General features: G+C 45.3%; 1 long non-coding RNA gene across 6 annotated transcripts; it reads left to right on the forward strand.

Annotated features, from left to right (window-relative positions):
• The first annotated feature begins 4,455 nt into the window (after nt 1–4,455).
• Nucleotides 4,456–10,903, forward strand: LOC130381236 (uncharacterized). 6 transcript variants are annotated; one of them, XR_008895359.1, is made up of 9 exons: nt 4,456–4,518; nt 4,928–8,429; nt 8,675–8,776; nt 9,098–9,222; nt 9,331–9,411; nt 9,508–9,586; nt 9,660–9,771; nt 9,994–10,137; nt 10,289–10,901. It is a non-coding gene; the product is annotated as an uncharacterized LOC130381236 (long non-coding RNA). The 6 variants fall into 6 exon arrangements; XR_008895358.1 differs by having other exon boundaries at nt 10,017–10,137; XR_008895360.1 differs by having other exon boundaries at nt 9,064–9,222; nt 9,660–10,137; nt 10,289–10,903.
• Nucleotides 10,904–11,990: the final 1,087 nt, after the last annotated feature.

The raw sequence follows: 11,990 nt of genomic DNA on the forward strand, positions 1-11,990 counted from the left end.
CTCATTAACTTAACACCCTCACCCTGTTACATGAACGCACCAGGTTCAAAATATGTATGAGCGCCACCTGGGTTTGTCTTACGATTCTGCTGCTGCTGTGGAAAGACCTTGGCTACATGCCTTCCCCAAGTTAATTTAACTGGGGGTTTAGCCTGTGTGTTGCGATTTAATTATAAACTCTATAATTATGTGATGTTGTAGCAGCTGCTCACCAAGCAGTGTCAGGGGACACCTGCCGGTCATGAGCCAACAAACTCGGCTGGACCTGTGAGGAGATGGTCAACCGCTACGGTAAGCCAGGCTACGGTAAGCCAGGCTACGGTAAGCCAGGCTACGGTAAGCCAGGCTACGGTAGGCAGCCTGTGGCCCTACTGAGGAAAACTAAGATGGAGGTTAATGCTCAGAGGGATTGTTAACTTTTTTTTGTCCCTGCGTGTCTGATCAGCGTTCCCACTGTCGTTTAAAGAGGCTGATGGCTTCACTTTGGAGGAATTAACTCCTGGCTTCGGTTGAGACTAAGATGATCCGCTTTAACTGTATCACTGTGCTCTAACCCTTTTTGTTAATAACGTCCCTACCAAACCGCAAACCTGTTTCGAGTCATTTGTTTGTTAAGCACAGGTGTGCCTCATTGATACTACTGAGTTTCATTCATGGTGTTTAGCATACGTATCTGAAGCAAATTAAAATCATTAAATTTTTTAGAATAAACGACAATTAGTGCTGTCAATAGAGCTAAATATCAACCAAAATGTTTGTTTATTTGAGTGTGTAGCTCTGATCCCCTCGCCCTGCCTCAGTAGTTTGGACAAGGGTGGTTATAGTAGTGAACTATGTTCATGTCCCTGCCTGAGTGGTTGAATAACTGATTGTCTGAAGCTCACTGGCCACATTAAACAAGAGGCCTCACCACCTTCCTCGTTATTGAAATGTTAAATCTTTCTCAGAGATATTGTTTCCTTCTGTTTGAACGTTATTCCATTATTTAAATATATATTCTAGTTTAGTTCTACCCGATTGAGCCTAAATGCAGATCCTTAATTGCCGTAATGGGAAACTGAACCCACTGGGCAAATTAGTGTCTCCTGTTCGCCAGTTTTGCAAATTATTGGAGTGTATAATTGGCTGATGTCAAGCAGGGTGACCTACCTGTAGTGCAGCTTGGTGTTAACTCTTTCGCTTTGTTTTCTCATTAAGTGGTGTGTTGGTGAAATTGACGTTGAGGAACGACCACAAGAGCAGTAGGAATCCAGCACCACGGAGAGCAGCCATGGAAACTAGGTACAGTCCGTGCCCCTGTTTCACCACCAGGTGGCGGTGTGATTAGAAATGACCCAGATGAACGCTAAATAGACCAGTCTACCCAGTGGACTGTACCAACTTGTAGGCTGTCCAGCCGTCATACATCTAGGTGGACAATTTGAGTGTGTGGGTGTGTGAACCAGTTTGTCATGCGTGCCCCTTTCACAGGGCAGATATTTAAAGGCCTTATAATAGCTACTCGCACTCACCTGCTGGTAGAAAAGGATCCCTTTAAAGGACGCTTTGCAGGATCACACTGTTAATTATGTTGGGAATATATGTAGCAAAAAAATTAAAATCATTCCTATACCTTTAAACTTTGAATAAATGCTTTTTGTTTCAATTGCCCTCCCTGACTGTGAACTTAAAACAAGTTGTGTGATAAGTAGACTTCTCTTAACTCCTTAAAGGGGGGATATTATACCACCAGGTGTGAGTGTGATCAGCCATTACAAGCCGCTTAGTGAGAATTCTCCCTTTGTCACTAAAAAGCGGGGAGAGGCAGATTTTCAAACAGCTTGTAATGGCTGATCACGCTCACACCAGGAAGTAGACTTCTCTCTACTCGTTAAGTCTACTACCCGAACCCTATTACATGAACACACCAGGTTAAAAATATGTATGAGCGCCATCTGGGTTTGTCTTACGTTTCTGCTGTTGCAGTGGAATGGCCTTAGCTACATGCCTTCCCCACGTTAATTTAACTGGGGGTTTAGCCTGCATGTTGCGCTTTAATTATAAGCTCTCTAGTTATGAGATGTTGTAGCAGGTGCCAGTGGTGTCACTATGCTGTTTTATTCAGGCTAAAGCCTAGGACGTTATTTAATTAGCCCCGAATATGATCTTTGGGAATAAATAAATAAATAAAAATATTTATAAACATTTATAAGTAGCCTAGTCTAGATAGTCCTTTTGGCAAGAGAATAAACAACCTGTTTACCACCTCAAGTGAATTAACCTATCCTATCCCCAGTCAGGTGTGTGTGTGTGTGTGTGTGTGTGTGTGTGTGTGTGTGTGTGTGTGTGTGTGTGTGTGGTCGTGTGGTCGTGTGGTCGTGTGTGTGTGTGTGTGGTCGTGTGTGGTCTGCCTCACTTGTATTCATTTTACTCTGAAATAACTAGAATGGAACTTTAGATGAAAAAGTTTACATGCACAATGTGTGTGTGTGTGTGGGGGGGGGGGGGAATACTTATAGTTTGTATCTATTGTGGCAGACGACAGGGAGCAGAGAGGGGAGTGGTAGGTCTAGCAACCTGCTGGCTCCGCCCCCAAGCCATATATGGACTTCCTCACTTTAACGAGGCGAGCCTGGGGATCATTAAGCAGGGGTGCTTGGGCTTAAAAGAGCTAGCAAACGACAGACTGGGGAGGTTGGAGCTAGAGCTGGTGCTAGGGCTAGCACAGGACAGGCAGGATCTGTGTGATCGCCTGGAAGCACGGATCGGGCTGAGGGAAAGAATTGTACTGTTTCATATAAGAGGTGGATGACCCTTTTCCCACCCTGGTTGGATTTGCGAGGTAAATAAACCATTCGGCTTTGGACCTGCTCACGGCGCTGTGTCATAATATCTGTTCAACTTGGTAGCGTGGAAACCCCGCACCCACTGGCCCGCTACACATGGTGGAGGATGCTTGCTAGTAATCCCAGGCAAAGTGCAAGCAATTTGCATCATATTAACTTTAGTATAAATTGCTTGACGTTCATGATGTCTGTGTAGTTGAAATCTTAAGATTTGCCGTTTTCTTTACACCACACAGGAACAACCATGGAAGCACTGTTGAGAAAACTTTTGGAGGCGAACAGGGCACAGCTAGCCAGTAGCCGGGAGCTGCTGGGAGTGCTGACAGCCGGTCATCTCGGCGGGGCTGCAGGTGCGGCAGTGCCCTGCCCAGGGCCCCAGCAGGTTTGTCTCGCCATGGCAAGAGACGCCACCGCCGCCGCCGCAAGAGACGCAGCCGCCGCCGCCGCCGCAAGAGACGCAGCCGCCGCCGCCGCCGCAAGAGACGCAGCCGCCGCCGCCGCCGCAAGAGACGCAGCCGCCGCCGCAAGAGACGCAGCCGCCGCCGCAAGAGACGCAGCCGCCGCCGCCGCCGCAAGAGACGCAGCCGCCGCAAGAGACGCAGCCGCCGCCGCCGCAAGAGACGCCGCCGCCGCTGCAAGAGACGACGCCGCCGCCGCCACTAGAGTGTTTGGGCTGAGGGAAAGAGATAGGTGGAAATAATTGTACTGTTTCATATAAGAGGTGGATGACCCTTTTCCCACCCTGGTTGGATTTGGGAGGTAAATAAACCATTCGGCTTTTGACCTGCTCTCGGTGTTGTCATAATATCTGTTCAACTTGGTAGCATGGAAACCCCACACCCACTGGCCCGCTACACTATATTAAGTTAATCTTTAGTGTGTGTCTATTTTGTGTCTGTTTATCTTTATGGTGTGCGTATATATATATATATATATATATATATATATATATATATATATATATATATATATATATATATATGGGATGTATCTATCGTGTGTGTGTGTGTGTGCATATGGTTTATCTGTCTGTCTGTATGGTGTTTGTCAGTATTGTGTGTGTGTTGACGTGTGTCGTGGGAAGGCGATGACTCCAGTTTAACCAACCAGTGAATGAGTCTCTCTGCTCTCTTTGATAAAAGCTTCCTTCTCACTCCTCAAAGGGACGTTCAGGATGCTGCCAAGTTACGGTTGCAATGGAGACGGTATCTCGCAGAGCGCTCAGAGAGCAGATGTTCTCGTGTGTTAACATCGCCCTCTGCTGTCCATATCCGATCACTACACTACAGGGATGCAAGATCACCCTTGACTTCCTTTTCACCAACTTGACTTCAAACTAACACCCACATACACACGCACAAAGGTGAATTGAATGGAGGACTTTTTTCGTTTTGAAGTATGAATCTAAATCAGTCAAATCAGCCATCATCCCTTTAATTAAAATGAGGGAGGTCATTTAAGATCAAACACAGAGCTGAAATAGCCTCTCACTGTTACCAAGGTGACCAGAGGGCGTCGAACCTGCGTTGAGTTTTACTAATTAGCTCTCCTGCCGCAGCTAGCCTGCCAAGTGGTTTCTTAATCAGTTAATTGGTTTCATCTGGTGCGTTTCACTTAAGAGGGAACCGAACAGTACGTTTGCGTCCTGTTTGGCTGTTTTGAAGTTAAGAGAAGCATCTCATCTGAATCTGACGTGAGTAGAATTTTTGTGGCAAAGCATAACTGATGTGACTGATGTTGAATATTATTCACTGATAATGTGTGAAGGAAATCGGGGATTGTGGTGGTTTAACTCTCATTTGAAATTTAAATGATTCTACCTAAAAGTAACATTTTAGAGACTATACATTCAAACTTGTCAAAGTAAGAGGTACATCACTCTGGACTAATGACCAGTCAAGTAAGTCAAATAATAAGTATAACTTATATCAAAAAGATGGATTAGTTAATTATCTTAATCATTGTTTAAAAGTTGGATGATCCCAAAAGCCCTGAATTTGTATCGACATTCATTTATCTGATTTAATGGATATGGTAGATGTTGAACTGTGGGACGGTGCCCAACTTTGGGGACCATGAGTGAACTGTTCCTTCCTTCAAAGGTCTATCATGGATATTTAACTGCAGTTCTGTGAGTATCCCAACTTAACCCTGAAGATGAACTGCAAACTGTAAGTCATTAATTTCTCATTACTCTTGGGCACATTGATGTATTTTGGCTTCCTGGTGAGTTAACCCATTACCTATGGTTGATCTGAGTAGTAAGGTGTTTTATTGGTTCATGGGTTACTTAGGTGTTTGGTTTATGTTGGTGTTAATGATTTGTTAAAATGGTTACAGGCTCCAAGTTATTGTTGTAAGCTGGAGTAATGGGTTGGGTTCTGATATCTTCAGTCTTCTTTCATGCTACTCTCCTGAGCTCAACATCTTGAGGTGCATGAGGTGCATACTGGGATACAGAGCTGGCTGAATTCTACAGGTCTGTAGACACGCCCCCTCAGGGGAAACCGAGTGTTTGAGAAACTGTTGTGACGTCAGTTACATAAACTAGAATGTTCTGAAAGATGGAGACAGGGATTCAGAAGGAGAAAAACCAGGGGGAGATGAGGGGGCTCCTCATCTCAACGACTAAAACACAACTTCAGTCTGACACAGAGAACCATGGAACACATTCAACAGTCCCCTCCATGCATCGTGACTCCTCAGGAACAGTTTCATTTCCAAGAAGGTCTTATTTGGGGCCATCCCCAGATGGATCCTGCTCCTCAAGAGCCATCCCCCTCCAATGGGTGGTCTTCTGAACAGATGACCTCCTTCCTGTTCTCAGGCTGATTAAAGCTGCACCGTTTGCATCTGTGAAGGCCCCCATTCAAGAAACCACTGGACTACAAAGACATGACTTCAGAGACGTTGAATCAACCTGGGACACATTTTGGAGACGCCAAGCATAATCCATCACCAACGTGGGACGCCACTGAAGAATGTTGTTCATAATTTACTTCTCTGGAGACATTGGTTGTTCTGTTCTGGTTGCCCTGGCAGGAGAGCTTGGGGTGGATGATGGAATGTTATTTGGCATGAGGTTTTTACCCTGCATGATTTTTTTTTGGCATTTTATGGCTCAGTGGTGTGTGTGTGTGTGTGTGTGTGTGTGTCATGAGATGGATGATTTTTGAGCATTGCTAGGGTTCTACTGTGTCTCCCACTCACACCTGGAATGGGGTTCTACATGCCTGTCCTGGGTTCTGTGTGTGTGTGTGTGTGTGTGTGTGTGTGTGTGTGTGTGTGTGTGTGTGTGTGTGTGTGTGTGTGTGTCCGGCTTGCTTTGACAGTGATAATGTTCATACAGGAGTCTGTGTCATTGGCTTGGGATATTGGAATGGTCAAATAAATCATACCTGATGGACGGCCACACGTTTACTGAAGGGCCTCCAGAGCGACACTGCGGAGCGATATCCAACACACTGGAAAGAAAGGACAGTATCCAACTCGAGTGTAAAGGATGCAAGCGGCATGTTCAGATCAGTCTCTTCAAACTAGGACTACACCAAACAGGATCAATGGCGGATGGACACCAAAAGGAATTCCACAAGGAGAGTCTGACATTGGAAATGGACCTAAATGGATATTCAAGATGACCTTCAGACCTGTAATGAGACGGCTCTTCCTACCTGGCTGGATTGATGGAGAGCCCTGTGGATCTTGTCTTGCTCTCAGTTGCACGTCTTCTCAGGCTGAACTGTATTTTTTTCGGACAGGACTAGATGAACGATTTGTTCCCTTAAATCAGAACCAATCTGGGAACTCCAACTAGTGCGCTCTTCGAGCTGAAGTTGTGCTTTTTCAGCTGAGGAGGTAAGGAAACCTTCACTGGGGCTTCAAGGTGTTAAGAGGAGAATGTTTCAAAGTGTTCCATGGTACTCTGATGAGGACCGTTGTTGTGTTCCACTGGCTGAGAGGAAGAACCCTCACATCTTCCTCTTGGCCTTTCTCCTCCGAGAATCCTGGCGCCATCTTGAAGGATATTCCAGCTCATGTAACTGATGTCACGACAGATTCTCAAACACTTGGTTTTTCCTGAGGGGCGTGTCTATAGAACTGAAGACTTCAGACAGCACTGTATCCCAGCATGCATCTCTGCTCACTCAGACCACACCTCCATGATTAGGATGCAACACTAGTGATGGAGATGTAGAGTTTTATAAGTAACAAGGGAGCAGACAAAGGTGATTAGAACACAATGGCATTTCAAGTCTGTAAATCTTTAAACCATGAAGATGGTTGTAAAGTTCAAGAATTGGGCTTTTTATTATGGGCAGTCCTTTCACTCGAATGCCCTCTTCTCACTGGACCTGTACATGTGTTGGCTGGCTGGCATGATTTGCTGTTGGTGATGGGGCGATCAAGGTGACGTTGCAGGGATATGGTCGGCTCTCTGTGAGCTCAACGTTTAGATTTGCTCTGTATGGTTTTTACCCTGAATAATCTAGATGGTTGTAAAATGTAGACACGGTTCTGTATTGAATGATTCCAGGATTTTAGGTTTTAAGTTGTTGTGGGACGTACATGGTAGTTTGGTTCTTCGTACGGTTTTGAGTGATAACTTGTACACACTGGGTGCATAATAATGTAAAGGTACACTGAAAAGTAGTAGTATTGACCAACAGCAACAAACAGATCTCCTCAAGGTAAGTCTGTTGGCTGTGTTTTAATGAAGACCATCGCTAGACTTCAGGATCTTCCTCCGTTCAGCTCAAGGTGAGGCGCTGGTTCTGTTTTTTCTTTGGTTGGTTCCGGCCGGAATGTTCAGATTCCTGTCGGACGGTTCGTGCTTCCCGCCGTGGAAGGTTCTGATTGCGGTCACTTGATTTAGTCACAATGGTTAGCATAGAACTTTGTAGTCTTGACAACCAAGAAACCACCTGGCAGTTAGTTGGACGGGAGTCCCCTGAGGGAATCTGGCGGAACGTTGTGGATTGTATTTGCGTAACCTCGAGCCGTTATTTTTCAGTCGTTTCCATTTGGAATTGTTCCCTCATCTTAAACCACTTAATTTTGATTTTAAATAAATACTGACACATACGTCGTACAATATGTTGATAATTTCCGATGGTTGCGTCGTACTTTTAACCACGATGACCGACGTGACGGGACTCTCGCTGCGTACAAGACGGCGTTCTTCTTGCGGGCCCATTTTTGACATCAGTGAAGGCTGAAAATCATTTCAAGGTGGAAGACAATTTGACATTGCTTCAAAGGAACCCAGCACCTGAATATGGTTGCGTATATTTGATTTAATATCGTTACTGCTTAGTGTTCTTTGTTACTTCAGCTATTGTACGTTCTAAAAATCTGCTGTCATTAATTGCCACAGAAGTTAAACCCTACCCAATGGAATGATGTTAAACAATGATTGTGGTGCAGTTACCAACTGAATAATATGAAAGCTAAAATAATGGCCGTCCTTCCCACATGTTACAGTAGACGGTTAAAAAGGTAACATGTAGTTTGTCCCAAGGTGTCTGCCTCCTCACCCAGAGCAAGACCTTCACCTCCTCACCCAGAGCCAGACCTCCACCTCCTGCCAGAAGTCCTCCAGAACAGGTCAGTGCTCTGGTGTGTGAGCAGAGTCTGCTCAGGTCAGTTTCAATGCATGGCCTGAACCACTTCTTTAAACTTGTGGACTGCTCTGTCTTCATTCCCAAAAACTGGATGATCATGTCTGTTCTCTCAAGTATTTTCTAGCCTTGAGTTATAAAATAATAGTTAAATTAATTGTGTAACTCGGTTTCGGATGAGTCAATTAAGTTTATTGTTTGGCAAATGCTGATATAAATCTGCTGCTGTAGCTGAAAGGTGAGGCTGAGAGGCTGGGGACCGGAGGCTTGTGGTGCCAGGATGGACCGGAGACTGAGGCTGGAGACCAGGGGCCTGCAGCACCGGACCAGAGGGTAACCATCACCAAGCTCACATGAAACACTAAAATCCACGGTAGTTTAGGTCTGGTTTTGATCATCATATGAGGTTAAATCCGTGCTAAGCTGTGATTTGAGTTAATTCATGCGGGGGTTATGCAGGAGTCATTAATGTTACTAGTGCTGCTACGACCATAGTGTATGAATTGCTGAACACGACAATCTGCAGACGTTGTCTAATTTAAATGATTAAACATGTTTAAATTTGTCTTCCATTTTACAAGTGAACCTGAACCAGGTGGTGGGGTGTGTTGCGTCCCCAGGTGATTTAATGCTGAGACAACTGTTTGTAACCAGACCAGGAGTCCATGTCTGGAGGAGCCGTGCTGAAGGAGTTGGAGGAGCCCTGCTGAAGGACCTGATGGAGGAGCCGTGCTGATGGAGGAGTCGTGCTGAAGGCCCTGCCTGGTGGAGGACGTGAGGTGATCATCACACTCACTGCCACTTCTCGTAGAATATTGCTACCATATATACCAGACGACTATCTGTTTTACCACACATTGAAGCAAGACTTCCGCTGTTTGTTCCAGACCAGGACTCTGTCTGAGGAGAGCTGCTGGAGGAGCTGAGACGCTGGAAGACGACTAGGCATCGACCAACAAGGATTCCTCGTAAGTTTGTATTTACTTACATGGTTGACCTAAAGGGCAAAATACAGCTGTTACTTTGACAGGCGTTAACCATCTACGGCTGTGTTTTCTTACTAGAACATGTTTCTTGGGCAGAGGCGAGCTGGTAGGGGAGCCGTGAATCTGGAGGATGACCATCACTCTACCAACAAGGATTGTAAGTTTGTATTAACCAAACAAACTGGAAATAAAGGGCTTAAAAATAAGTCAAACTACATGTTTGTTACCAGACGTTATGGCCAGACTCGCGCTGTTTGTTCCAGACCAGGACTCTGGCTGAGGAGAGCTGATGGAGGAGCCAAGACTCTGGAGGACGACATCACTCTACCAACCAGGATCCTCGTAAATTTGCATGAAATAAATGGAGTGGATTAGTTTGTCCAGTACAAGTTACGGCATACTACTGTGGTTGTTTACCAGACAAACTACAGCTGCTACTTTTTTATGTGACATTAGAGCCCAATTACTCCTGTGTTTGTTACCTTGCATTAGAGCCCAACTACTCCTGTGTTTGTTACCTTACATTAGAGACAAACTACTACTGTGTTTCTTACCTTGCATTAGAGACAAATTACATTTGTAACCAGACCAGGAATCTTGAGGACTGATGGAGAAGCCGTACATCTGGAAGGCAAATCCTGAGGACAACCAGGACTCTACCATCAAGGATTCCTCATAAGTTTGCATTATCTGGACATAGTGGACTAGGTAGGGGGTTGGGAGTTCAACTCTCAAACCAATGGTGCCGGGTTCAAGTCCTCAGAAGCCTGCCTAATCCTTAATGACTTATCTTTGGTTCAGATAATGTTGCATCTTTTGAATATTGAACCTAATCAATGTCCTTGTTTGGTCCGGGCAGACACACCTGAGCTGAACCTCACCAGATCCTGTTTGGTCGGGGGCAGACACACCTGAGCTGAACCCACCCTGATCCTGACATCCTGCTGGTCCCGTCTCCTCAGTTCATCTGAGCCTCGTCCTCCAGAAGACCTGCTGAGCTCAGTGGTCTGAGGCTGATGAATCAATGACCTCCAGTGGGAGTGATCTTCTTGACCCCACATGTACCTGTGTGCTTCCACACGCCTTTCCTTCACGTCTGTCACTAACCTCACTACTTCACTACTCTCTACTCCTTCCCCTTCTTCCTTCTCCGTGGTTCGAACCTTTACACTGAACGCGCGTCTTCCTGCCCTCAGAGGGTTCAGCGTTAGGGTTGAGAGTCAGGGTTTAGAGTCAGGGACAGAGCTGGTCAGGGAGGACTGCTTTTACACAAACCTCTTCACTTGCATTCGGAATGGTGGTGACATTTTGATAAGATTAATTTGGGAAAATGTTTTCCTCTGCTTTCCTTTACAAAATTGTGTTAAACTTCTGTCAAGGGTTTTTGTTTATATATTAAAATCCCACATTGACTTCTACATGTTTGGTGCGGTTCATTTAATTGTCCTTTAACTTGGTTAATGTCAAGCTAAACTCCTGCAAGACATTTAATATACATGATTGTTATTCAGCAATGTTCACATAATCCATTTAGTAAAAATATGAAACCTCCATATTACTACTAAATTCAAGCCTATTCATGTATTCAACAATGTACCTACTGCCCCGCAGGCCATAGTCTGCTACTACAACATGTTCAACCCGTCTCACATCAATGTTCTATAGCTACGTTGGTTCAAACGGAAAATGTAGTTTGGTGTGAGACTGTTGTCCTGCAGAGGGAACTGTCATACACCTTAGGCCCCGTTTACACGAAGGGAAAACGCAGATATTACCACGCGGTTTGGCCTCTCATTTACACAACAACGCGGTTTTTGTCACAAACGATCATTTCTAAAAGCTCCGGCCAAAGTGGAGATTTCTGAAAAGCCGGTTATGTGTTGTCGTGTCAACAGGGAGAAACGGGGTTTTAGGTTCTGAAGCGTCACATTATGCGCCAGGAAATGCTTAACGTCATTTAAGCACCCTATGTTTACAGTTTGTTTGTTACAGGAAGACGCTCGTGGTATTCGTTGTTGATTCTGAGGAGTCTGATTGGCTATCATGGCTTTATCCTTCTCCCTAATAGAGTTTAGATTCTCTGCCCGAGCCAGACCCGACCCGACGCGCGGGCCGGGTCGGGCCAATATTTCCCACCACTATCCTCGGGCCGGGCCTTTGATCGACGAAATATTATAGGCCTTTATTACACGGGTCTTCTCAATGCCGTGGAACGCTCCGTTCACTTGCATGGGTAGTAGTCCGGTGACTTGTCAACCCCAGCGTCTTCCGTTGCTAAGCGACGTCACCGTCTTTGCGGACAAATTATTTCTCTGCTGATCAACACTAAGAATGCTGGCAACGAATAAATTGTAAAAAGACACACCATGTGAAGTTATTTTTTCGTTTTGGCAAGTAGCCGTGTAATAAGCGGGATAATGTATAGATCATCGCCAGTCATTGTCGAAAATAAGCCCCTTTCAGGGCGAAGCGGATACCTCCGCTGCGCGTCGGTCGGTGTACTGTTCGCCCTGTCGGGGCTTATTTTCCCGATAATGACCGGCGTTCTATACATTATCCTT

This window comes from Gadus chalcogrammus, chromosome 4, assembly GCF_026213295.1.
Source record: "Gadus chalcogrammus isolate NIFS_2021 chromosome 4, NIFS_Gcha_1.0, whole genome shotgun sequence".
NCBI lineage: Eukaryota > Metazoa > Chordata > Actinopteri > Gadiformes > Gadidae > Gadus > Gadus chalcogrammus.